The following is a 27,516-nucleotide window of genomic DNA, read 5'->3' on the forward strand; positions in this document are numbered from 1 at the left end:
TGGTGATGCTGACCAAGAACAAGACCCCCAGGCCCCGAGATGGACAGGAAGGACTGGGTGCAGCTGGCCTCCTCCCCAGCTGAGCGGGTATGGACCAGCCCATCTCTTCCAGCAGGGTCCTGCCCGGTCACCATAGTAACCAGCAACTCCAGGGTACCACCAACAGAGAACAGCTCAGTAAGCCGAGGCGTAGGGGGAGCGGAGTCTGGCCTGGTCACACGACCCAGAGTCAAGTCCAATGCTAGAGGGAAGAGGAGAAACAAGGAAGGATGAGTGGGTGGTTGGAGGAACAGACGGAGGCCTTTGAGTCTCGGAGAGAGGCCGTCGAAGGAGGTGAGGCAGGTCACTCCTGCTCCGGTCACCCCCTTCCAGCCCCACCCCACCTTTGTTTCCATAAAGCTCCCACCTTGAACACTGACCCTTTGTTAGAACAAAGCAAAACATATCTTTAGACAACAGTGTTATAATGAGCCTCAAAGATAGGTGGATGGAATCTACTAGAGGAAGAGGGTCTTCTGGTTTTGATTTTTAAAAAAGAGTATCCTAGTAAGATTAAAAAAAAGATTTAAAAAAATAAAGTTTTTAAAAAGGAAACCTATGCTATTTAAATTGGAGCCCAGTTGTAACTTGGTAAAGGCAAGCTTCTGTACCTTTGTTATAATTAATTGTATACCTGTGTATGTAAATATAAGGCATTCCTATTTTGCAGTTCAGAACAAAAAAAAACCTATTTGTAATATAGAATAAAGTTTATTAAAAAATAATAAAAATGCAGTTTGGGATTTGGGTCTTTCTTGGTGTGTCTGGCTGGAGGGGGCAGAGGGGAAGGCTGGCCGGAAGGAGACCTCCACGGTGCACAGATGCGGCAGCCTCTCTCTGCAGCGCCACGATAACTCAACTCAACCACCAGAGGTACATTCTCTTACTCAGGGCTCTGTCTGCAGTTACAAAGCAGATCTCTTTGGAGGTGATAACGCCCCAGGCAGGGAGAGCATGCATGCTACCAGCCAGTGCTGTCAACAGTCATCACTTCCGCATGAAGCCGGGTCAGCCTCTGAATCCTTCTCAACACAGCCTTCCAGGCACACACTGCAAACCTGCTAGAGTTGGTGCCGGAGAGGACACAAGTTGCCATCCCTGCTGTAAGTCGTCTTTTTTTTTTTTTTTCCTGCTGTAAGTCTTCTTGGCAAGCTACACCCGTATAATTTCATCAGTCTCTCCGACCCCCAGCATTTTGATAGAGGGTGGAAATCTTGAACCCAATTGTGCCTCCGGTGTAGAACAGAATAGGGAGAGAAAGAGAATGGGAAGGGTGGCAGTGGAGACAGGGAGCATGGACGGCTGTCCACCTGCTACCCGCGTCCATCTGTGGTCCATGCTGGCCTCCAAGGGGTGGTGTGAGGGGGAAGGGAAGCACGTGCAGACTGGGCAGCATACAGCCCCGCCTGGGCCCAGGAACTCTGAGTCCTCTGCGTTCAGCTGGCTGCCCTCGAACAGATCCTTTTGTCGCTCTAAGCCTCAGGGCGACAGCCAGAGAAGGTTGAGTTCCATGCCTCCGATGTCCTTATAATTCAAAGTGAAATCCATGAGAAGAGAACAGGAAGGAAGCAGGATGAGGAGGACAGTCAGAAACACCGAAGCAGGGGAAGTAAGTGAGGAAGGGTAGGAGATAGGGTGGGGAGAGGTGAGACGGACTTCAGGCCGCCAACAGCAAATCTGCCCTTCCCACCTCCCCACCGCCCCTGACTCCCAGCCCCGACTCCCAGCTCCTCCAGCCTTCAAAGCAAAGTCCCCCGGGGTGTCACCAAGATGGGGCCAGAGAGGAAGGGCAAGAGGTGACTCGGTGCAAAATCTGTGGGTCCTGGCTTGCCCCGCACCTTCCAGAAGACAGCCCTCCTAAGATGAGGGGTAAGCATGGCTCCCCAGTGACACTGAGACGCCACATCTCTGGGAGACACATCCTATAGCCAATGACCAGGGAGCACTTCAACCTTGGGACAACGAGGGAACAAATGACACCTAGGAGGGAAAGCAGGAATTAGCGACCTCAAGACCCTGCTCAAACCGATGGACTGAGATCAGACTGGTGTGTTTTTTTCAATAGTTCCAACTGACAGGAAAAGTATATTTCTCTCTTTTCCTTAATAACAAGGCAGGCTGTGGTGGGGACAATGGTCTCAGTCTGAAAGTTCAAATCAGATTCCACACACGGTCCAGTTCCTGCCATGTCCGATGACTCCTTTACCTGCTTCCACACGGTCAGCCACCATGACCTTGAGCGGACTGCTTCGCTGGGATTTGGTTTCCTTCTCCATGACCTGAAGACACTTCTAACTGCTCTAGGAATCCCAGAGGTCGTGCGGAAGGCTGACTTAGAGAACAAAAGTGAGAAGATCCTGAGTACCACAAAGGTCACACGTGCATGTGGTGTCATTACTAGTCATAAAAATGACATCATACAAACAAAAGAGTGGATCCGGCCCAAGGCCTCAGTCTCAAATTTAGAATGGACGCCATATTAGTCGGCTCAGGCCACTGTACCAGAATATTAGACTGGGGGGCTTAACCAACGGACATTTGTTTCCTCGACGTTCTGAAGGCTTAGAAGTCCAAGATCAAGGTGCCAGGATTGGTTTCTGGTGGGAACTCTCTTTCAGGCTTGCCCAGAACTACCTCCTGTGTCCTCGCGTGGTCTTTCCTCTGGGTGCGTGTGAAGAGAGCTCTCTGCGGTCTCTTCTCATAAGGACAGCAGTCCTATCAGGTTAGGGCCCCACTCTTATGGCCTCATTTAACCTTAATTACCCCCCTAAAGGCCCTCTCCCTAAATTCAGTCACATTGAGGGTTAGGGCTGAATTTGGGGGGACACAATTCATTCTGTAACAGATGCCTCATTTATTCATCGCCAAAAAGTAAATATCTAGCATCTTATGAAAAAGGGACATGAATGTATTTTGATTGTTAGACTATGAGATTGCTGAAGGCAGAGACCATACCAGTTCAACTTACGTTACCCAAGCTTAGCCAGTGTCCAGCACAGAGCGAGTGTTCGGTGAATCCTGAATCGGCGGCAGGAGGAACGTGGGCAGCAGGACTGGGGAAGCCATCGTGACAAAGGTGATCACTGGCTCATCTCCCCACCCAACTAACATGCCTCCATTATTGTCCCTATCAGGCCACATCCCCTCCCGTGAATATTTTATCTCTGGGAAACTAATGCCTGGACTTGCAGCCAGTGGCCGTCCTTTGCAGGTGAAGAGAGCCAGGCGTTGTGACTGGAACCTCTCCCAGGGTTGGCAGAGCTGCTGGCTGAGCAGCGTAAGTGGAGGCAGGGGCAGGGCACTTCCACACCAATCTTTTCCTCCAAACCTGTCCTGCTTTTCTTTTGACAGAATTCCCACCCCGAACACTGTGCCGGGAGAGCTGGTAGAGTCCATCCTGTCAACACAAAGCACCTTCCCTCCCTGAATGAGCACAAAGGCTTCCCACCCCAATAAAGGTCGATGGCATATGAGCACTGGACAGTGAGGACAGTGACGACGCAGAGCAGAGACACCAGATGACCCTGCTAGTCACGTAGCATGAGCGGAAACTCAGGCTCTGCTGTTCTAAGTCACTGGGGGGGGAGGGCTCTTTGTTACTGCAGCACAGCAGACCATTCCGATTGCTACGGGGTCCTGGAAATTTAACCTGACCACTAGGTAGCCCCTTAGCTGATAGCTGATACAGGAAATCTCACCTTCCACCCACAGTGAATTACTCTTTTGACCTAAGTCTTTTTTTTTTTTAAGACATTATTAGCTACTTACAGTCAATATGACTCATTTTGTGGAAGTTCCTAATTTTCCTGAGCTGGACTTCGGACAGATTGGGGAAGAAGGGGAACACTCAGAAAAAGAAGGAGCAAATCTTATAGAGAACAGGAACAAAGGAAGCAGAGGGGAGGGAGGCTATCGGGAGAAAGACATGAGGAGGAGGAAGAGGAGCAGGAAGGACAGCCTTTAGCCAGCTCTGTGCTGGAAGTTACCTGCCCTCTGTTCATCCAGACACCTGCAGTGGTGACAGTTTTCCAGGCTCAGGTGGAGGTCGCCGCACTCACACCCCACACTGCCCTAAGGAGAAGCTATTTTGCTTTGTAGGGATGAATCCAGCAAGGTCATTTTATTTGTTCGTTTATTTTAGAGAGAGACAGAGAGAGGGCGTTTGACTGGGGCGGGGTAGGGGAGGGAGAGGGAGAGACAGAATCTCAAGCAGGCTCCACGCCCAGTGCAGAGCCCCACATGGGGCTCAATCTCACGACCCTGAGGATCCTGACCTGAGCCGAAATCAAGAGTGTGACGCTTAATCAACTGAGCTACCCAGGTGCCCCCGGCCAAGGTCGTTTTAAAACCTAACCTGTAGTTTTCTATATACTTGGATTTTGATCAACAGTCAACTTCCAGGAAAGCAGAGAACTCATCCTTACTAGGGACATAGACCATGTTCTCAACACAAGCCCTTCTCAAGATGGCAGCCCCCTTAGGAGGCCACAAACAGCAATGTCTCATGAGGCCTAGAAAGGCCCGTCCACACACAGATGCTAGCTTTTCTCCGCAGCACTTACTGCTGCCTAATGCTAAGAAAGGCCTGACCCCCCTAAAATACAGGCAAGGTACTCATGCCCCCCAACCAAAGAGGGGCCCTTCTAGCCCCTGTTCCACATCAGAGCACAGACCTGGGCCACTGCTTCCCCATATTCCAGGTCCCCAGACATTTCCTGAGTAAGCCTGTCGAACTCACTTGAGGGATACAAAGGCAGGGCCTGGGGGGACAGGAAGCCGAGGGGTCAGGGAGGGGAAGCTGGCGGGTCACTGGGATGTGCTCTCCACCCCATTCAGCAGGAGCACATCCTGTTTCCTGCACTAAAAGGACCAGATTCCCCTCGAGTGCAGGCCTGCACCACCCCCAACTACCCGCCCCCCCCCCCCGCGCTCCCCCCTACGTCTCATCCCTTCTTCCTCTGTAGTTTGCCTCTGGGGCTAACACAGGCGAATAAGCCACTCACTCAGAACTGGGTGAGCACACCCATCCACGCAGCTGGACTTCAATCCCCCAAACCAGTCTCCTAATCCCCCCTCTGCACCCCGAACACATTCTCTACACAGAGTAATGGTGAGACCCCACCCACCACTGTCCGGCCCTGGGACCCTGGGTGAGTTCTTAACCAGCTCCAAATCTCAATTTTCTCATCTGTAAGGGTGAGAAAAATAACACCTTCCTCACAGAAGATCAAGTGAGGCAAGGGTTACAACGCACTTGGAGTAAGTCCTGGCATCTCATGAGTTTTTAGGGGACAGTAGCTTTTGGGACTGAGTGACAGCCCTCTTGAAGAAGGATCCCGCGTGTTCTCTGTCCGGCCCTAGCTTGTGGGACAGCATATGGTAGTCACTCGACAAATGTTTGTGAAATAAATGAATAGAGTCAAGTCAGTGCCAGGCTCTTGCAACTGCCCAAATCCTGAAATGCAAGTAGAGACAAAAGCTTCCCAACAAAGTATAGAAATGAATAACTAAAAATGATAAGTGCCCCAGTTTGCCCCCAAAGCAGAGCTTGAGACAAGGGTTCATGAGCAGGTGGCTGATTTGGGGAAGTGGTCTTGAGAAACAGAAGTGGGGGCAGGGGAATGAGCACAAGCCAACTCAAGGGTGTGTTATTGAGCCGGTCCCCACGGTGGGCATCAGGATGCGGTCTCCCCTGGGCCCCTCAGAACAGGAGAGCGCCCCCTCAGAATGTGCTCACAGGCTGCACACGAGCCGTTGGTTCCCACAGACTCCTAGGTTTGCAAGTCTGCAGGAATGGCTATGTGGGTGCCCCCCCACCCCGGGACCCCAGGGGTAGGAGCAGAGGAGCGCTCAGGAGGAAGGCCAGGTGGATGCAGGGTCCGTCCCTCAGGCCACTGTGCCTGCCTCCTCGCTGCTATGGCAACAGCCGGGGTGAAAAGGAAGGTCAAGAGGATAGAAGGTGGAGCACAAGGAAGTCTGCAGCACAACACGGAGTCCTTTAAAACCCTTAACAATTCTATAAAAGCAAGATTAAAGTCATTTCAAAGAAGTTATTTTCTGCGTAAGAGCCCTCACTTTCCTTCTACCTCTTCACTGTTGTGCCACTTCCATCACCGGCTCCAGGCACGACCTCTGCACCTCCTTCCCATTATTCGCCCCTAAACCAAGTCCTACTCCACCTTGAAAGTTGTGACATGAGCGAGATAAGGAAAGAACATCAAGAGGCGAGTGTTGGTGAGGACTGGCCTCTCGGGCACCGGCTCGATGACTCACCAGATTCGCAGGTGACTTTTCAGAGGGACTTGTTGCTAATGGAACCTTCCCGGCACCTTCCGCCTTTCTCCTGGGCACTACCCAATTAGCACCTCATCCCCGACGGCTGTAGCCTCTAATTGTCTCTAATGCACCATTCAGCACTTTATTTTAACAGATCAGTGTTGATATGTACTTGATAATTTTATTCCCTAAGAATTCTACCTTCTTTTATGCCTCCTCATCTCAATTAATAGACCAGCTTTTACATTTCTTTTATTCTGAACTGAACACTGGATACAGAGATCAATGCCCACAGTTTTCTCTAAAGAACTAGGCCACAAGATCACGTCATGAAACCAAACTGATCCTGAAGACAAGGTTTCTAAATGACCGTAGTCTTCCGTATCCTATCGATTAAAAAAATTAGGTCCTTTCATAAATGTAGTGCTGATAAGATACTTGGAGTAGATAAAGAAGAAAACACAAGAGCTGGGTAGAGCGATAACCCTGATTCAGTGCCTATGACAGAGGGTTGTCACTTGCCAGGCCACAAAGACTTCTTCAGAGAGATGATTTCATAAAGTGAAATCGTTTGTTCCATTCTCAGGATCCAGTTTATACTACTTATGTAGTAGTTGCCATTACTATACCCATTTTATAGATGAGTACACTGAGGCTCACATCAATAAGCACCTTAGTCCCCGACACGGCGAGTAATAGAGCTAACAGAGCTGACAAGTGAGCCTAGATTTCTCTGCCTCCAGTGCCTATGCCCTTAGTGATCGTGCTACTTTAACAAACATTAAACAAAGTCTCTCCCTCTCCCATTGACAGTTGACTGCTTTTCACCATAGCATTGGAAATACAAAGGACAGTGCAGAGAAAAATGAACGAAGATGGGTATTGGGTTGCAACTGGGAACTGAAGCAGGGAGGGAAGAATAGAATTTGAATGGGAATTTAGCTGACAGACTTCGGGACCGCCATTGCCAGGGATGAGACACTGGCGGGCCTCCTGGTGGGATGCCCCATAGCTACAGGGGAGTCGGGCTCCAATCTCCAAAATGCCATACCCAACTGTGGGCTTGTGAGACCTTCAACAGGTCTGTCTCTCTGCCTCACTCCCCGAATCTGTGAAATGGAAATAATTTGTGAGAAAGTTGTACGAGTTCAGTGTGATTATGTACACAGTGTCTGATGTGTAGTTAAGCACACCTCAGGAAAAGTAGCTATTTTTAACAGTGCCTCATTGATTTGCCATTGAAATGTGCTTCTGGTGCCCCCCCCTTTTTTTTAACCCTGGATGTGACAGATGCTGCAGCTAGAGCCAGGGGAGAGTGGGCATATCAGTAGCCACCTTGTCCTCCTCCCATGGGCACATCTTCTCAGCCAGAGCAAGGTCAGTACCATCTCCCTCAGCAAATGGGCTGCTCTCAGTCTTCAGGCTCTTCTGTGGCCCTGCTGTGTGTTTCCTCCCTGATGAGGGGCCGATGGCCACCATTTTGTAAAAGGAACAACTGCAGACGTGGCCCAGACAAGAATGAAGCAGGGTACCCTTACACCACTCCACCTCATCCAAAGAGAGATCCAGGATCCTTACTATGTGGTTCCAAAGCACCTTGCAGAATGTCGCTGTCCCCCACCCCCACGGAACCCCACAGCCCCCTTCTATCTGGTGTTTGGGATCTGTAGCTCTTCAGCTGTTCTCTTCAGTCTCAGTTCCTCGGAACTCACTTTGGCAGAATCTCTAACACTGAGGCCCAGATTTCAGCACCCAGCACTCCTCATGTTCCCCAGAGAGCCTAAAGGCCCTGCTTAAGGCCTCCGCCAAGGGAATCTCCCATTGCTGACACCCTGATTGGCTTTTCTAGGGGCCCCGTGTAAGAGCTCAGGCCAGGGTGGATGAAAGAGCAGGCCCCTGTGAATTATGAGGTTGCAATCCCATCAAGGGCTTCTGGAGAGATCGTAAACTCACGTCCCAAGTCTCCTGTCCCCCTGGCCCCTTTTTTCCCCAGAGTGATTTATGACCCTATAATTCTGAGGCAGGACTGCTTCTTATTTCACATGATCCAAATATTTTCCTAAGGCAATACAAGTCCTTCTCTTGGCTTCGAACGCCCTACCTCAGAGCTCAAGAGTGGCAACAGCGCCGTCTAGTGGCTGGAGGCCTTGGTGGGCTACTGGGCGGATCGCAGACCGCACCCTTTCTGCCACTTTGTAAGAGGGTGACATGTGCTTTGAGATGGCATGTGGAAACCCACGTCATGCCTGAAACCAAACGGGTAGGAAGGGTCTCTCTGGGAGGTTCAGGGACATGGAGATGTGGCTCAGGAGGGACTTATGAAGCCTTGATTTCTGTGGCTCCGACCATTCCGTTAACAAGCATTCATTGAGTCCCGGCTCATGTGGCGCTCACTACAGATCCTGCCAAGCCCAGCCTTCTCTATGGCTGTGCTTTTGCCCTTCAGATCCCTGAAAGTACTAAAGACGGTGTGTAAATCTTCGGCATCGCTACAGCCCTTCCTGGGCCTGTGCACACCCTGAGGTCAATGGAACGTATCTTACCTGACATTCTAGTTTATGTTTGTGCCTATATGGTCTGCCTCTTCCATCAGAATACAAGCTCCATGAAGGCAGGGACTTTCTCTGGTTGGGTTCTGCTCTATCTTCAGCATCTGGAACAGTGCCTGGCCCCAAGCAAGTGCTCTAGAAATGTCTACTGAGTGAATGAAGGAAGGCCTGAGCAAGGGAATGAGTCCGCAAAGTGGCTAATTGGTCTGTGGCACCGACCCCAATGAATAGCAGAGAAACAGAGGCAGGAAGGGGGGGCGAGCTGGTATAGAAAGCCTCCTGCCATCTTTCCCCGATTGCCAACTTTGTTTGGGGTGGAGGTCCACAGACAGTGGGCTGCATGGTGGAGAATGAGGTGTCTCTCCCGGAGCTGGCACTGGGATCGGGCTGGCGTGGGACCCAGGAAGGGTAATCCATCCTGCCAGCTGTGTGGACAGCCTCTCGTCAGCTACCTCAGAGTCCTCCATGGACAGCTGCATCAGTGGGTCCCCGGGCGTCTGGCCCTGGGCTAGAGACAAAGCTAAGGGCTGCAGCCCTGCAGAGGGGCAGCCGCCCCTCTGGCCCAGACTCCTCCTCCCCACCTTCCTGACTTCCGCCCCTCCCTGCTTTTTCCCTGTAAGATCAGCTCCTGTTCTCCGTGGCAGCTGGTAACTATGGAAACTTCAATTAGGCTGTTTGGCTCAGTGTCTCTAAAAATGGCCGAGTGCAGGCGGCAGCAGCCCCTGACTTCCCAGAGACCCAACCTGAACTGGTCCGTATGTTCTGTCAGGACACTCCCCCTCAGCATTTAAGAAAATGCTCCTCGAGCTACTTGTGATGAAAGACCAGTTGCTCTTTGTAAAAATGTCCAATTCAGCACAGTCGACGTTTTTGTAAAATACGATGAAAACAAATTAGAAAAATGAAATGAAAACCACAAAAGCTATATAACATACAAGCCCCAATTCTGTAATGTAAATTTAAGAGGCCTAAGAGGACTATTACAGCTATAAGTTTCTCGGTGCCTACTCTCGGTTTCCATGCTGTATCACCGTGGGTGAGTATCCATTTGTGGACAGACTCCAGTAACGGACCACACCTTGAATAGCCGTGGCCTGGGACCCCAGGGGGAGGGCGCAGGATGCCACCCAGGGCCTTCCCCTCACCCAGGCGCATCTCTGACCAACCCTGTTGACCCAGTCCTGCGTTGGCCTACGCTCAGGGCGGAGGGTGGGGCCTCACCAAGGAATACCATGGAACTGTCTGCACCGAACTTGAGCCAATGTGTGAGGGAAGCAGCTGCAGAGGCCTTGCCATGCCCAGAAGTGCTCAACAGCCAGGAATCTGGGACTTGATCATCCCACCCAGGAGAGCTTTCTGTTCACCCTGAATCTCTGGATTCCAGCATGGGATTTGATGGCACAGATCAGAGGTTACTCAGAAGGTCTCTGACCGAGTTTGCAGTGCCCTGTGATACACCAAATAACCCCACCACGTTCCCCCATGTCTTCTACTGCAATGAAGATTGCATCTCACAACCTGGATGGACATCCATCTTTTCTCCTACCTGACCTCTAAGCCCCTTTCCTCTTTTAAAAAATTAATTAAAATTAATTCTGGGGCACCTGGGTGGCTCAGTCAGTTAAGCGTCTGACTCTTGGTTTCAGCGCAGGTCATGATCTCGGGGTTGTGAGATCGAGCGCCGCGTTGGGCTCCGCGCTGAGCATGGAGCCTGCTTAATATTCTCTCTCTCCCTTTCCCTCTGCGCCCCCCCACCCCCCAAAGGTGCACTTGCACTCTCCCTCTAAATAAATAAATACATAAATAAATATTTTTTGTAAGTAAATTAAGGTATACTTTTTGCAAGTAATTACACAAATACTGAGTATAGTTCTATGAATTTTTACACATGTATGCCAACCAGATGATGACATAGAACACATCTATCTCCCCAGAAAGTTCCCTCATGCCTTTTTCTAGTAGATACTAACCTTCCCCTGTATGTGTGTGTGTGTGTGTGTGTATGTGTGTATATATATATATATATATATATATATATTTTTTTTTTTTTTTTTTTTTTTACTTCTTTCACTCAATATAATGTCTGTGAATTCTTCCATGTCATGGCCTGGAATCTGGGTTCTTTCTTATTGCTCTGTTGTATCCATTGCTGCTGTGATTATTCTTGTATGACTTTTGGGGAGCACACGTATTCTGTTGCTTGCAGATAAATATCTACTAGGGTAACTGCTGGGTCATAGAGTAGACACTGCCCTACAGTTCTCCAAAGTCACTGAGCAAATTCATACTTCCATCGGAAATGCCTGCCTGAGAATTCAGGGTGCTCCCCATCTTCGCAAGACTTGGTTCTGCTGTTCTTTTCATGTTTGCCATGCTGGTGGGTGTATAATGGTGTCTTAATGCCGTTCTAATTGCAGTCCTCTGATGAATAATAGTGTTGAGGACCTTTTCATATGATCACTGGCCATCTGGATATCTTCTTTTGTAATGTACCTGTTAATTCTTTGGCCCTTAAAAAAGTCAAGATTCTTTATTCGACGTGCTTAGAATATCTTCTTCTAGTCCACGGCTTACCTATTCACTTTCTGAATGATGACTGTTGATGGGAATAAACAAGATCTTATTTTAATGTAGTCCAGTGTTTCCCTCTGCTCTTTTAAGGTTAGCATTTCTGAGTGCTGTTTGAGAAATTTTTGCACACCCCCAAGGTCATGAAGATATCCCCTATGTTTTCTTCCAGAAACTTTGCTGTTTGATCTTTCACCTTTGGATCTGTGATCTACCAACTACTAATTTTCGTGTATGGTACTGAGGTAGAGGACAAAGCTCATTTTTCTCCACAGATATCTAATTGCTCTGGTGCCATTTATTGAAAATAGCCATCTTTTCCCCACTGATTTTCAGTGGAGTCTTTGTTGTAAATCTTGTGACTGAATATGTGCAAGTCTATTTCTGAATTCTCTATTCTGTCCCATTGATCGGTCTATTTGTCTCCCCGCACCAGTACCACACTATCTTAATTGTTACCGCACTATAGTAGCTCTCAAAACCTCTTCTTCAATCTCTCAGCAGTGTTTTACAATCTTTAGTGTAGAGGTCTTGCACAGCTTTTGTTGGGTTTATTACTAGCTATTTGATACTTTTGATGCTACTGTATATAACATTTTTTTCTATTGTGGTAAGAAACACATAACGAAATCTACTGCCTTAAACAAAAGTACAGTACTGTTAACTATATGCATATTGCTGTGCAACGGGTTTCTAGAACTTTTTCATCTTGCACAACTGAAACTCTATACTCACTGAACAACACCCCATTTCTCCCTCTCCCCAGCCACAGGAACCACTTTCTATTTTCTGTGTGTTTCTGTCTATTTCTATGTATTTGACTACTCTGGGTTCCTCATATAAGTGGAATCATATTGTATTTGTCTTTTTGTGACTGGCTTATTTTACTTAGCATACTGTCCTCAAGGTTCGGCCATATTGTAGTGTATAACATAATTTCCTTTTTTTTTAATGCAGAATAAAATTCTAATGTATGTATAGACCACATTTTCTTTATCCACTCATCCATTAATAGACATTTAAGTTATTTTCACTTTTCGTCTATTGTGAAAATATCTCTGATATCCTGTTTTCAGTTTTTTTGGATATATACCAAGACGTGAGATTGCTGGATCACATGGCAATTCTATTTTTAATTTTTTGAGGAACCTCCACACTGTTTTTCATAGCAGCTGCACCATTTTACATTCCTTGTAAATAGCATTGAAAAAATCTCATTGTCCAACTGTTTGTTGCTAGTATCAAGAAATTCAACTGATATTTTTGTATATTGACCTGTGTACACTGATACTTGCTAAATCCAGCTACTAATTTCAATAGTTTGTAGATTCTTTGGATTGTCTATGCATACAATTATTACATCTGTGAATGAAGAGTTTTACTTCCTTGTTTTCAATATTTACATCTTTTGTTTCTTTTCCTTGCCTTACTGAACTAGTGAAAACCTCCAGCACAGTACTGAGCAGAGGTGGTGAAAGTGTACATCATTATCCCTCCCTAAATTCAAGCAATCTCCCACCTCATGAGCCCTGCTGGGAGGCAGAGCCCATCTCCCACCTAGAAGCTGAAATGCCAGATGCTTACTCTCTCAGCTTCTTTTACCAGGGCACGGGGAACAGAAGGCACACTCAGATGGGGTTCATGACAAAGGTTACTAAAGGGACCACCTATAGTGACATGGGAGGGGCTGAAGCAGCCAGTAAAGGGCCCCTGGCAGTCAGAGACCAACAACAGTAGGAAGCTGGCCTGGGGGGGGGGGGGTTACAGCCAGCAAAGTGAGGAATAGGGGTGCCTGAGGCTGTCATTCAGGGGGAGGGATGCGCCTACCACCAGAACTTCTGTGCTGAAGTCAGGAGTAACTAGGGGCAGAAATACCCAGGCTTCTCTCTCTCCACTCATCCTTCAGTCTCCTACTGGTGCCTGCCATTGGTCTAAGCAAATGGAAGCCTGACAGCAAGAGAGTCTGGGTGGAGCAGTCTATGGGGATTAGCCCTGGGGACAGGAAACTGCCAGAAAAGGGTGGAGCATGAATGGGGTGGGAAGGGTGATGACAATAACTGGCCCAGGCAGGAATACATGGCCTAGGCTGGCCCAGTCAGACCCATCATTCCCAGGCCATGAATCAGAAGCTAGTGACGCAAAGAAACAGAGACAGGGAACATTCATTCAGGTGGTCACAAGAGGGATGCCAGCAGAGTCCAGGGTCAGGGATGCAGTATCACTGGGGCCCCTGCTGTGACAATTCTGTGAGCTACCTAGGATCTGTTCAACAACTTCCCCTCGGGTTGAAACTAGCTAGAGTTAAAGTAATTGAGTTGCAGCTAAGAACCTAAGACAGGCCCCAGTAAGGGCAACTTATCTCCATGCCTAAAATGTCTTAAAAGTGTCACATTCTACCACAAATAGTCACTGAGTACTCCTCATGATCCCAGCCTAGGCCGGACGTGCACTAAGATACCTCCCTCATAACTCCCTGCAGTCAGCACATGCCAGGGGAGAGGTGGAAGCAGCTGCATTATAGGGATAGGTAAGGCCACAGGCTAAAAATGGGAATCTTCTTGAACATAAATTTTACTTAAATTTTTTATGATAGATTGCATAATTTTACTAACAAGTACCTAAAATATTTTTATATTGAAACAGTCACGTATATTATGGAGTTGAATACAAAATTTGCCGGACCTCTCAAAACAAAAGCCCTCAAGGAAATTCCAAGCATATCGTGGTCCACTCTTTGATACAAAATGTTAAGAAAAACCATACTGGGGTCTTGGTTCCTGTGGCCTGATGTGGAACATCAGATTGCTTCGGGGGTCTGGGTTCACCTTCAAAGCACTGCTGATATACAGAAAAGCTGGTTATAATCGAGGCATTAGAAGTTAGATGCAAGTACTATATTTGAAATGGAAGAGCATGACTGACTTTTATTAATGTATTTTAAAAGGCATGGTGAGGATCTCATGCTAAACACCCTGGCTCTTGAATTCTGGGCTTCCACCAGTTTGACAGTCCCCTCTGGTCGCTGTCAACGGGGCAACCCACACTTGGCCCTTGTGTGAGTCAGGGTTCTCCAGAGAAACAGAACAGGGTATATAAAGACTGATTACAAGAAATCGGTTCACGTGAGTATGGAGGCTGAGAAGTTCTGAGAACACAGTGGGCAAGCTGGAGACCCAGGAGAACCAAGGGTGTAAGTTCGAGTCCAAAAGCCAGCAGGCTTGGGACCCAAGAAAGACGGTGTTCTGTGTAAGTCTGAAGACAAGAAAAGACCAGTATCTCAGCTCGATCAGTCAGACAAGCAGAGTTCCTTCTTACTAAAGCCTTTTGGTTCTGTTCAGGTCTTTGGCTGATTGGATGGGGCCCTCCACATGAGGGAAGGCAGCCTGCTTTACTTGTCATCTGATCCTAATGTCAATCTCACTCAGAAACACCCTCGCAGACACACCCTGAATAAAGGCTTGACTAAATGTCTGGGCACCCTGTGGCCCAGTCAAGTTGACACATACACTTAGCCAAGACAGACCCACCCAGCAGTCCCAGGGGTCCCCTGGACAGACAGCAGAACACACAGCTAGTCTAGGCTCCCACTAAGACCCCTGGTGAGAGTGCTGTTTCTCCCCTGGTCCTGGGAGGCCAAAGCTTCCATGGGGACTGTGGGAGCCCAAGTAAGCTCATCTCTACCTTTCCACCATCAAGATGCAGCCTAGGGGACCAACCTGTGCTGGCTTGCCTGTGGCCTTCTGGTTCTAGCACTAAAGTCCCATGTCCTGGCAATCCCAGGGAACTAGGATGTTTGGCCACCCTAATCCCACCTAACCTTGGAATGGTGAGAAGCTGCAAACCTTCATATCCCATCTGGGCTAGAAACCTTCACTTTCTTCTTTGGTCTAGGGAGAATGGGTGGGAACATTAAAGCTTGTTTTCTATTTACTCACACCAGGTTAGTCACACGGTCTAAAGCCCATCCATTTAGAGAACAGAGAAGATGCTTTTAGTCCCACATTTAGATTTAAGAAATTAGTTCTTCATCAAATGAGCTCTATCAATGAGACAGCACACACTCCAGCCCCTGCCCATCCTCCTCAAGGATAGATCTGGTGCAGGGCTTGCTGGGCTGTAAGTGACATGATCATTCCTCCCCCAAGATTCTCTTTAGGGCGACCGACCCTTGGGATCATTTTTGTGTTTCTCAGAATGCTTTTACATTGGCGTCTGCCTTATGGATTCCTTCCAACCAAATGCAGCCCCGCATAGGAGTTGAGGTTTGTTTTTTTAAGATTTATTTATTTAAGAGAGAGAGAGAGCAAGCACGAGTCAGGAGAGGGGCGGAGGGAGAGAATCTTCAAGCGGATTCCCCACTGAGCAGGGAGCACAACACAGAGCTCAATCCCAGGATCCATGCATGAGCTCATGACCTGAGCCGAAACCAACAGTCGGATGCGTAATGGATTGAGCCACCCAGGCGCCCCAGGACTTGAGTTTTGATATCCTCATCAAAGAGTACTTAGTCTGGGCAAGGCAGTTTCAGAGCCATGCAGTGTTAATCAGAAAAGACTTGGCTCCTGACCTCCCTGGGACTTCCCCTGGACTCCCCAAGCCAATACTACCATCAGACACACACAGACAGGGATCTGAACAAAGATGGGAGCAAGAGTGGGAGACAGGTCAAGGTGATGGGGTTTTCTTTCCCTCTTTCTCAGATCATTTGGGGCCATTATGCTATGGCTATTGGTTTTCATGTTTTCACAAATGAGATGTTGCCTGCTTGCAGTCAGAGGCTCTCTCAGCAAAAGGAAAACAGAACCTCTGAATAGACAGCTAAGGCTGAAATGACCCTGCTTTGTGTAAGTCTGGTAAGCCCACAGGAATGAGCTGACTCAGGGCCACCAGGGAGCTGGAGGATGACCCAAGAGGAGACTCCATGTCCTGCTAAGATGGGACTGCACCTTCCTCCTGCCCCTGACCTTTGCCACACTTTGGGGATGACAGAACTGATTATTAATTAGTGTTAATGCTGTTCACAGGCAAGACCCATACATGACACTCAAGTCAAGAAGCACAAAAGCGTCTCCACCCTACCCATGCTCCCTGGCCATCAGCTCCCTTCCCCAGGGCAGACACTGCCCCTGTATGTCTCCTCCCTTCCCAGAGACACTGCACATGCACTTGTGATACACTGATACAGCTGGATGTGTGCAGGAGACGTTGGCCTGAACTCAGTAAATGGGGATATGAAGATCCAAAGCTTGGCTGGCTACACATCAGAGCCCCAGAAGCAAGGTTCTGGGCAGGGGGTGGGGGGTGGTATCTTCTCAAAGGAGAGAAAGATGGCACCGAATGAAAAGGGAGATAAACAAAAGCAGGAAGGAAAGGAGGAGAGGCTGCCCTGTGTCAGAGGGCTCATCTCCCAGCTCTCCCAGCTCTCCCAGGTCCGGGTTCCAGGTTATAAGCACTCTGCTGCTTCTCAGGGCTCATCCTGGACTTGGCTAGTGGTGCCTGGCCGCCATCCTTCCAGGGGCTCAGACCTGAACTGGCTCAACTGTACCGTGGCTCTCCCACCATGGGGCTGGGGAGCTCACTAGTTTACACCGTGCTCCTCGAAACCTTGGAATTGCCTGTTTTCTTCTTCTTTCTCTCTCTTTTTTTTTAAGATTTTATTTATTTATTTGACAGAGAGACAGCCAGCGAGAGAGGGAACACATGCAGGGAGAGTGAGAAGAGGCAGGCTCCCAGTGGAGGAGCCTGACGTGGGGCTCGATTCCATAATGCCGGGATCACGCCCTGAGCCGAGGGCAGTCGCTTAACGACTGAGCCACCCAGGCGCCCCTTCTTTCTCTTTTTTTAAAAAATAGAACTATTGTATAGACTAGACTCTCTTCTCACAATTTCATTGGGAGGTTAACTCTGCCTTCTGGAACCAAGATAACAGTGTGCATGGGCAGGTTGGAAGTAGAAGGGAGATTACACAATGAAGCCAACTTTCCAATCATGGATTTGTAAAAGCAAGGGGACATTAGGGGCAGGACCAGTCGGAAAGGCAGCTGCCCGGCCCTTGCCACTGGGAAGTGTGGGCTTGCAGGATGGGGTGCAAGAGGTGCACATGGTGCGTGGGCTCATTCAGGCCAGCGCTGCCCCACTGCCAGTCCAGGTTAGTCTCCTAGCAAACACCTTTGAGGCAGCCACAAAAGGTGATCTTGCTCCCAAACTCTATTTCCTGGTAACTCCACAAGGAGGAATAAGAATTTGAGGAGGAGGCTATGCCACAGACAGAGTCAGCATCTCCTGGGCCTTCATACTGACTATAAGAGCTTCACTGTTCTGGGCGTAGAGCAGAATTCTAGACCATAGAAGGCCTGTCCTGGCCCTTTGGAGTTCCCAGGATAACTTGACTAGACCACAAACAGGGTTAGGGTCCAACAGATGACTTAACCACACACTGATGATGGCAGAAAGAACTGCTACAAGACAGTTCATGATTAACTGCTAAATGGGCAGTGAAAGTGTCATTGCCAAAGGAGCTCCATGCATAGAGCAGACAGCAAAGACTTTTCAGAGGAGCTGGGATGGGAGCTGCACCTTGGAGGGCAGGTAAGTGGCGAACAAGAAGGAGCGAGGTGGTTAAGCCATATCAGAGAAAGTTAGCAGTCACCCCTGAGCTCAGAGCACCTATTCCCTGCCCACCCATGTATACTCAGGCCCTGACACCTGGGAGAAGTCAAGACCTTGCCCAAGGTCAATAGGTGGGGCAGGCCAGGTAGTAGAACTACGGCTCCCTGTTGGCCCCAGTGATGCTCCCAGAGCCTTTCTCTCTCTCCTATCTGCACATCACGCCCTATCACCTACACTCTGCAGCTGCCTGAAAAACAGTGGCAAGCAGGCCATCATCTTGGAGGTGGTGGCAGGAGGAGGGAGCATCAGCAAAGCCCTACTGTGAATGTCTGAGATTCCCCTCCCTGTCCCAGTTCCTCTCTGCCATCTGACGGCACCTCAGCCTGCTTCTTCTCACTTGCCTGCAGCTAAGTGGCATAAACTGTTTTTGCTGCTCCTTTTTTTCCTTCTTGTGTCCCCTCATTTTCAGGGAGGAAAAAAGCACTAAAGACACAGAAGAAAATTGCCACTAATGTTCTCTCCCCTCCCTCCATTAGAGTTAGCGCTTATAAATATTGAAGAGCCAAGCTCCGCCAACCCCTGTGAGTACCATTGTCTGGTGGCTGTTCTCTCCCACTCCTCCATCTCCCACGGCAACTCTCCCTGGAGGTGGAGGGATGGACCTGTTCCGGGAAAGCCAGGGAGGCAGGCTGGGGCTGCCTTGCCCGGGGAGCTGGGCCACAGATGGGGGCCCGAAGGTCTCCTCCTACTAGGGTAGCTGTGAGCCCAGAGGAGGAATGATCAAAAGAGGCTGTGGCCCCTGCAGAGGGCACACAGAGAGGGAGACGACAGGGTCAGGCACCTTGAAAGGGAACTGGGCTCCTCTGGAAGACATTGAGAAACAGGTTACTAAAATCAAAGGGCCCTGATATAAAGGAAAAAAACACAAAACTTGCTCAAGGCACCCACCCCTCCCACTGGCTCCCAGGTGAGATCCTTAGCTAAACGGTAGGACCCAGGAAGTACTGGTGAGCTCTGGGACATCCAATAGCTAGGGAATGTGGCACCCAGCTTCTTGACTCAAACACCCCGACAGGGAGGCCAGAGAGGGATGGGCCCTGTAAGTAAAGATGGGACAGGGGTGGGTAGACTCCTGGAAACTAGACCCAGGAGCCCCCACGTGCCTCTCTCCAGCTCGACATAACTTTCCAGTCCTTCCACTCATGCAGCGAGGATTTTCTGCTCCAAAAACTCAATACCCTTCCCAGGCCCTCTCCTGGGGTGTCCCCAAGCCTGGCAGTGGGCCCTCTGGATGGTGGTACATCCTTTGAGGGCAGGTGTGGAGCTGTCAGGACATAGGCTGTACACTAATAAATCAGCGGGCCTGGCCAAAGCTCGTGCCCACATTAGCTTAGCATGGATTACTATATAAATTGGATTTTACTGTCATTTCCAGTTTTCCTTTCCTAATTTACCTTTTCTACTTCCCTCTGCCCTAGTGAACCTCTCTCAGGAATGTCTTCTGTTTTCAGGGGAAGAGAAATCCTCTCTGTCTGGACTCCAGGTCCCTGGGTCTGCCCCACCTAGCCAGAAATTTTCTTTTCTCACCTCTCTGATCCAAAATGATGCCACCTTTGGACTGTGCCTATGGATGGCTCTGAGTTAGCCCTATCTGTCATTCTTGATGCCTTTGAATTTTTTAAAGTATACCTGCAGTCCGCTTTGGTGTTGCCAACCTTGCCAGCTTGGATAGTCTTCTTGACACAAACCATATCAGTTTGGGTGCTTTGACCTACACAGACTCAGGATTCTTCCATTTAGGAGTGAACCACGGGCAGGAGGATTTTTGCCACCCTTACCACCTTGGCCTCTTCAGTACCAAACTACCTCACTGAAGCAACTAGCTACAAACCATCCCTTCTGTAAGAAAAGGAAACTGGCTCTGAGTTGCAAATCATGATTGGAGATTGGCACCAAAAGGAAAATAAGCAAGAAATACAATATAATGAACGCAGGGCTCTGATGCCTCCTGTTCAATGCCTTGTCTTTTCCAGGCTGCCAGGGGCTTTCTTTTTTTCACCGAAAGATTGAAAACTTATTAGGACTAAGGTTCACAGTTTGACTCACAGAACAAGCAAGGAAAGGCCTGGCCTATCACCTACCACCTACCGCTTTCCAATTCCATCAGCTATAAAATCCTGAATGTTGAGTCTGGGAGTCAGGGGAAATGCCCACAGAGGGAATTTCAGCCCCGATCAAAAGAATGTCGGACCCTCAAACCACTAGCTTTTTATCTTGCTCACTATTTGACAGCCAAATCAATTCTTCCTTTTTTTGCAATAGTTTTTGTTCTCACTCTGATCAGCTCACAGCTGGTAGAAAGAGATGTTTTTCTCCTAAGGCTACTTCCACATTCTTAATTTGTGTTACTTAGAAAAATGAGGAGAGGACCCTGATTGTTTGTGGTCATTCTGTCTTGGCTTCAGGAGTTCTGCTGGTACGGTCCCAGGGAAACCACTAACAAAAAGATCTCTGGAAACTGAACAGTTAATACATTCTGTGAGAGATCCACCTTCAAACAAGTATAGGCAAGGAAAGGGCTGGAAAGAAGGAACTGTAACTGAATGTTTAGCTTGTACAAAGTACTGGAGGAAGCAATTCACACATATCATAGGAATATCATTTATTCAATATCAATTTACCACGTCTCTCTTGCCCCTCAACCTTCTGGCCATCCACACCTGCCTCTGCTTATGCCCCCAGCCCCAGCCCTTTGCACAGTCATAAGCTGAGAAATTCCAAGCAAGATTCTAGGGTCTTCTGATGTAATCAGGACAATGGGTAGATAGAAACAAAGAGGCTCAAAGAAACAGGAGGATTTTGCTAGAAAGGCTAAGATCATATACATGATAAACTTAAAAAGACAAAGAAAGCCAGAGAGTGTGAAAAGTCAAAAGGTTTGGAAGAGGATTTGGAAGACTAACATGTAGGCTCTGGAGAGGTACAGATAGAAGAGAAGGGGTAGACGAAGAAGAGTTCTCAAGAATGACTATAAGTTTGGGCTTGTATTGTCTTTAACGTTCTTCAAGAAAGACAAGTAAAGTTTGTAATGCCTTTTAAACTGCCATTTGGGGAAGGATATTCCAAGATGGCAGAGGAGTAGGAAACCTTAACTTCCATTTGGTCCCAGGAATTCAGCTAGATAGCTATCAAATCATTCTGAAGACCGGTGAACTCAAATGGAGATCTAAGAAAAGAATAGCTGCAATTCTACGAATAGAAAAGCGACCACTTCCTACAAGAATGATAAGACAGAAAAACTCACCTCAAAAAAGAGAACAAGAGGCAGTACTGACTTCCAGGGACCTAATCAGTATGGATATAAGTGAGATGTCAGAACTAGAGTTCAGAATAATGATTATAAAGATACTAGCTGGGCTTGAAAAAAGCATAGAAGACACTAGAGAATCCCTTTCTGGAGAAATAAAAGAACTAAAATTTAATCAAGTCAAAAATCAAAAAGGCTATTAATGAGATGCAATAAAAAATGGAGGCTCTAACTGCTAGGATAAATGAAGCTGAAGAGAGAATTAGTGATATAGAAGACAAAATGATGGAGAATAAAGAAGCTGAGAAAAAGATAAACAACTACTGGATCACAAGGGGAGAATACGAGAGGTAAGTGATACTATAAAATGAAACAATATTAGAATAATTGGGATCCCAGAAGAAGAGGAAAGAGAGAGAAAAGAGAAGAAGGTATATTGGAGCAAATTATAGCAGAGAACTGCCCTAATCTGGGGAAGGAAACAGGCATCCAAGTCCAGGAGGCACAGAGAATGCCCCCTCATATCAATAAAAATAGGTCAACACCCCGAGATATAATAGTGAAACTTGCAAATCTCAGAGGCAAAAAGAAAATCCTAAGCACAGCTCAGGATGAGAGGTCCATAACCTACAAGGATAGATACATCACACTGGCAGAATCCACAGAGACCTGGCAGGCCAGAAAGGACTGGCATGATATATTCAGGGTGCTAAATGAGAAAAATATGCAGCCAAGAATACTTTATGCAGCTAGGATGTCATTCAAAATAGGACGAGAGATAAAAAGCTTTCAGGACAAACAGAAACTAAAAGAATTTGTGGTCATTAAACCAGTCCTGCAAGAAATACTAAAAGGGATCCTTTAAGCAAAGAGAGAGCCCAAAAGTAACACAGACCAGAAATGAACCAAGACAATATACAGAAACAGTGACTTTACAAGTAATACAATGGTACTAAATTCATATCTTTCAATAGTTACTCTGAATGTACATGAGCTAAATGCCTCAATCAAAAGACACAGGGTATCAGATTGAATAAAAAAGCAAGACCCATCAATATGCTGTCTGTAAGAAACTCATTTTAGACCCAAAGACACCTCCAGATTTAAAGTGAGGGGGTGGAAAACCATTTAACATGCTAATGGACATCAAAATAAAGCTGGGGTGGCAATCAGACAAATTAGATTTTAAACCAAAGACTGTAATAAGAGATGAGGAAGGACACTATATCATACTTAAAGTGTCTATCCAACGAGAAGATCTAACAATCGTAAGTATTTATGCCCCTAACATGGGAGCAGCCAATTATATAAACCAATTACAACCTTTTTCATGACACATCTCCAAAGGCAAGAGAAACAAAAGATAAAATGAACTTATGGGACTTCATCAAGATAAAAAGCTTTTGCACAGCCAAGGAAACAGTCAAAAAAACTAAGAGGCAGCCCACGGAATGGGAGAAGATATTTGCAAATGACACTACAGATAAAGGACTGGTATCCAAGATCTACAAAGAACTTCTCAAACTCAATACATGAGAAACAAATAAACAAATCAAAAAATGGGCAGAAGATATGAACAGATACTTTTCCAATGAAGACATACAAATGGCTAACAGACACATGAAAAAATGTTCAAAATCATTAGCCACCAGGGAAATTCAAATAAAAACCACACTGAGATACCACCTTACGCCAGTTAGAATGGCAAAAATAGACAAGGCAAGAAACAACAATTGTTGGAGAGGATGTGGAGAAAGGGGATCCCTCCTACATTGCTGGTGGGAATGCAAGTTGGTACAGCCACTCTGGAAAACAGTGTGGAGATCCCTTAAAAAGTTAAAAATTGAGCTACCCTATGACCCAGCCATTGCACTACTGGATGTTTACCCCAAAGATACAGACGTAGTGAAGAGAAGGGCCATATGCACCCCAATGTTCATAGCAGCAATGTCCACAATAGCTAAATCATGGAAGGAGCCGAGATGCCCTTCAACAGATGACTGGATTAAGAAGCTGTGGTCCATATATACAATGGAATTTTTTTTTTAAATAATGATTTTTTATTATATTATGTTAGTCACCATACAGTACATCCCCGGTTTTCGATGTAAGGCTTGATGATTCATTAGTTGTGTATAACACCCAGCGCACCATGCAATATGTGCCCTCCTTACTACCCATCACCGGTCTATCCCATTCCCCCACCCCCCTCCCCTCTGTAGCCCTCAGTTTGTTTCTCATAGTCCATAGTCTCTCATGTTTCATTCCCCCTTCTGATTACCCCCCCTTTCTTTATCCCTTTCTTCCCCTACTGATCATTCTAGTTCTTATGTTCCATAGATGAGAGAAATCATATGATAGTTGTCTTTCTCTGCTTGACTTATTTCACTAAGCATTATCTCCTCCAGTGCCGTCCATGTTGTAGCAAATGTTGAGAACTCATTCTTTCTGATTGCTGAGTAATATTCCATTGTATATATGGACCACAACTTCTTAATCCAGTCATCTGTTGCAGGGCATCTCGGCTCCTTCCATGATTTAGCTATTGTGGACATTGCTGCTATGAACATTGGGGTGCATATGGCCCTTCTCTTCACTACGTCTGTATCTTTGGGGTAAACACCCAGTAGTGCAATGTCTGGATCATAGGGTAGCTCAATTTTTAACTTTTTAAGGGACCTCCACATGGTTTTCCAGAGTGGCTGTACCAACTTGCATTCCCACCAGCAATGTAGGAGGGATCCCCTTTCTCCACATCCTCTCCAACAATTGTTGTTTCTTGCCTTGTCTATTTTTGCCATTCTAACTGGCGTAAGGTGGTATCTCAGTGTGGTTTTTATTTGAATTTCCTTGATGGCTAATGATTTTGAACATTTTTTCATATGTCTGTTAGCCATTTGTATGTCTTCATTGGAAAAGTGTCTGTTCATATCTTCCGCCCATTTTTTGACTTGTTTATTTGTTTCTCGTGTATTGAGTTTGAGAAGTTCTTTGTAGATCTTGGATACCAGTCCTTTATCTGTAGTGTCATTTGCAAATATCTTCTCCCATTCTGTGGGCTGCCTCTTAGTTTTTCTGACTGTTTCCTTGGCTGTGCAGAAACTTTTAATCTTGATGAAGTCCCATAAATTCATTTTGTCTTTTGTTTCTCTTGCCTTTGGTGATGTATCATGAAAAAGGTTGCTTTGGCCGATGTCGTAGAGGTTGCTGCCTATGTTCTCCTCTAGAATTTTGATGGATTCCTGTCTCACATCGAGGTCTTTCATCCATTTGGAGTTTATTTTTGTGTATGGTGTGAGATAGTGGTCAAATTTCATTCTTTTGCATGTAGCTGTCCAATTTTCCCAGCACCATTTATTGAAGAGACTGTCTTTTTTCCCACCGGATGTTTTTTCCTGCTTTATCAAATATTAGTTGCCCAAAGAGCTGATGGTCCATTTCTGGGCTCTCTATTCTGTTCCATTGGTCTATGTGTCTGTTTTTGTGCCAGTACCATGCTGTCTTTGTGATCACCGCTTTGTAGTACAGTTCGAAATCCGGCATTGTGATGCCCCCAGCTTTGTTTTTCCTTTTCAACAGTTCCTTGGAGATTCGGGGTCTTTTCTGGTTCCATACAAATTTAAGGACTATTTGTTCCAGTTCTTTGAAAAACGTTCTCGGTATTTTGATCGGGATAGCATTGAAAGTGTAGATTGCTCTGGGTAGCATGGACATTTTAACTATGTTAATTCTTCCGATCCATGAGCATGGAATATCTTTCCATCTTTTTATGTCTTCCTCAATGTCTTTTAAGAGTGATTTATAGTTTCTAGAATAAAGGTCCTTTACGTCTCTGGTTAAGTTAATTCCAAGGTAACGTATGGTTTTTGGTGCTATTGTAAATGGGATGGATTCCCTGATTTCTCTTTCTTCGTTCTCGTTATTCGTGTACAGAAATGCAACTGATTTCTGAGCATTGATTTTGTATCCCGCCACGTTACTGAATTGCTCTATAACTTCTAATAGTTTGGGAGTGGCTTCTTTTGGGTTTTCCATATAGAGTATCATGTCGTCTGCGAAGAGAGACATTTTGACTTCTTCTTTGCCGATTTGAATACCTTTGATCCCTTTTTGTTGTCTGATTGCTGTTGCAAGGACTTCTAGTACTATGTTGAATAATAGTGGCCAGAGTGGGCATCCTTGTCGTGTTCCTGATCTTAAGGGAAAGGCTTCCAGCTTTTCCCCGTTGAGAATAATATTTGCAGTAGGCTTTTCATAGATGGCTTTTATGAGATTGAGAAATGTACCTTCTATTCCTACACTCTGAAGGGTTTTAATCAGGAAAGGATGCTGTATTTTGTCAAATGCTTTTTCGGCATCGATTGAGAGGATCATATGGTTCTTGAGTCTTTTCTTGTTGATATGATGTATCACGCTGATTGATTTGCGAATATTGAACAACGCTTGCATCCCAGGTATGAATCCCACTTGATCGTGGTGGATAATCCTTTTAATGAACTGTTGGATTCTATTAGCAAGTATCTTGTTGAGGATTTTGGCGTCCATATTCATTAGGGAAATCGGTCTGTAATTCTCCTTTTTGAGGGGGTCTTTGCCTGGTTTGGGGATCAAGGTAATATTGGCCTCATAGAAGGAGTTTGGTAGCTTTCCTTCTGTTTCTATTTTTTGAAATAGCTTTAGGAGAATAGGTATTATTTCTTCTTTGAATGTTTGGTAGAATTCCCCAGGAAAACCGTCCGGGCCTGGAGTTTTGTTATTTGGAAGGTTGTTTATCACTGACTCAATTTCTTCATAATTAATTGGCCTGTTTAAGAAATCAATTTCTTCCTTTTTCAATCTTGGTAGTTTATAGGTTTCCAGGAAGGATTCCATCTCTTCCAGATTGCTTAGTTTATTGGCATATAGCTGTTGATAAAAATTTCTAATAATCCTTCCAATTTCAATGGTGTTCGTCGTGACCTCTCCTTTTTCAATCATAATTTTAATAATCTGGGTCCTTTCTCTTTTCTTTTGGATAAGTCTTGCCAGTGGTCTGTCAATTTTATTGATTCTCTCCAAGAACCAGCTTCTAGTCCTGTTGATCTGCTCTACTGTACTTCTGGTTTCTGCTTGATTGATTTCAGCTTTAATTTTGGTCAACTGCTTCCTTGTGCGTGGATTAGGCCTGTCCCTCTGTTGCTGTTCCAGCTTCTTGAGGTGAGAATATAAAAACTGCATTTTAGATTTTTCTATTCTTTTGAGTGAGGCTTGGATGGCTATGTATTTCCCCCTTAGGACTGCCTTTGCAGTATCCCATAGGTTTTGGACTGTTGTATTTTCATTCTCATTGGTCTCCATAAATTGTTTAATTTGATTTTTGATTTCCTGGTTTATCGAGTCATTCCTGAGCAGGATGGTTCTTAGTCTCCAAGTGTTTGAGTTTCTTCCAAATTTTTCCTTGTGGTTGAGTTCCAATTTCAGAGCGTTGTGGTCTGAGAATATGCAGGGGATAATTTCAATCTTTTGGTATTGGCTGAGACCTGTTTTGTGTCCCAGAACATGGTCTATTCTTTAGAATGTTCCATGGGCATTAGAATAGAATGAGTATTCTTTGGTTCTGGGGTGTAGTGTTCTATATATATCTAAGAGGTCCAACTCATCGAGTATGGCATTCAAAGCCTTTGATTCTTTGCTTAGTTTTTGCCAGGGTGTTCTGTCTATTTCTGAGAGTGGAGTGTTGAGGTCCCCTACTATTAATGTATTTTTATCTATATGTCTCTTTATTCTGGTTAAGAGTTGGCTTGTGTATCTTGCTGCTCCCCTGTTGGGGGCATATGTATTTATAATTGTCATATCCACTTGTTGAATACTTCCTTTAAGAATAATATAGTGCCCTTCTGCATCTCTAACTATAGTCTGTAGTTTAAAATCCAATTTATCTGATATGAGAATTGCTACCCCAGCTTTCTTTTGAGGTCCATTTACGTGAAAGATGGTACTCCATCCCCTTACTCTCAGTCTGAATGCATCTCTGGGTTCGAAATGAGTCTCTTGTAGACAGCAAATGGATGGGTCATTTCTTTTTATCCAATCTGCAACCCTGTGGCGTTTGAAACCAGAATTTAAACCATTAATGTTCAGGCTGAGTACTGAGAGATATGCTTTTAATTCTGCCATGTTGTCAGTAAA

The 27,516-nt window shown here is 46.3% G+C and overlaps 1 long non-coding RNA gene across 9 annotated transcripts in view; it reads right to left on the reverse strand.

The window, feature by feature from the left end:
• The window catches only part of LOC123788940 (uncharacterized), a 450,302-nt gene that overhangs the window by 30,681 nt on the left and 392,105 nt on the right, over positions 1 to 27,516 (reverse strand). The window contains exon 8 of one of the 9 annotated variants that reach the window (XR_015723832.1): positions 19 to 2,367. The exons of 7 other annotated variants lie outside the window; for them this stretch is intronic. This is a non-coding gene — a long non-coding RNA (uncharacterized LOC123788940). Of the gene's footprint in view, positions 1 to 18; positions 2,372 to 27,516 lie in introns of those variants that run through there. One more of the 9 variants, XR_015723831.1, reaches the window with a different exon arrangement.

This window comes from Ursus americanus, chromosome 3, assembly GCF_024610735.1.
Source record: "Ursus americanus isolate L20-20 chromosome 3, mUrsAme1.1.p, whole genome shotgun sequence".
NCBI classification, from domain to species: Eukaryota; Metazoa; Chordata; class Mammalia; order Carnivora; family Ursidae; genus Ursus; species Ursus americanus.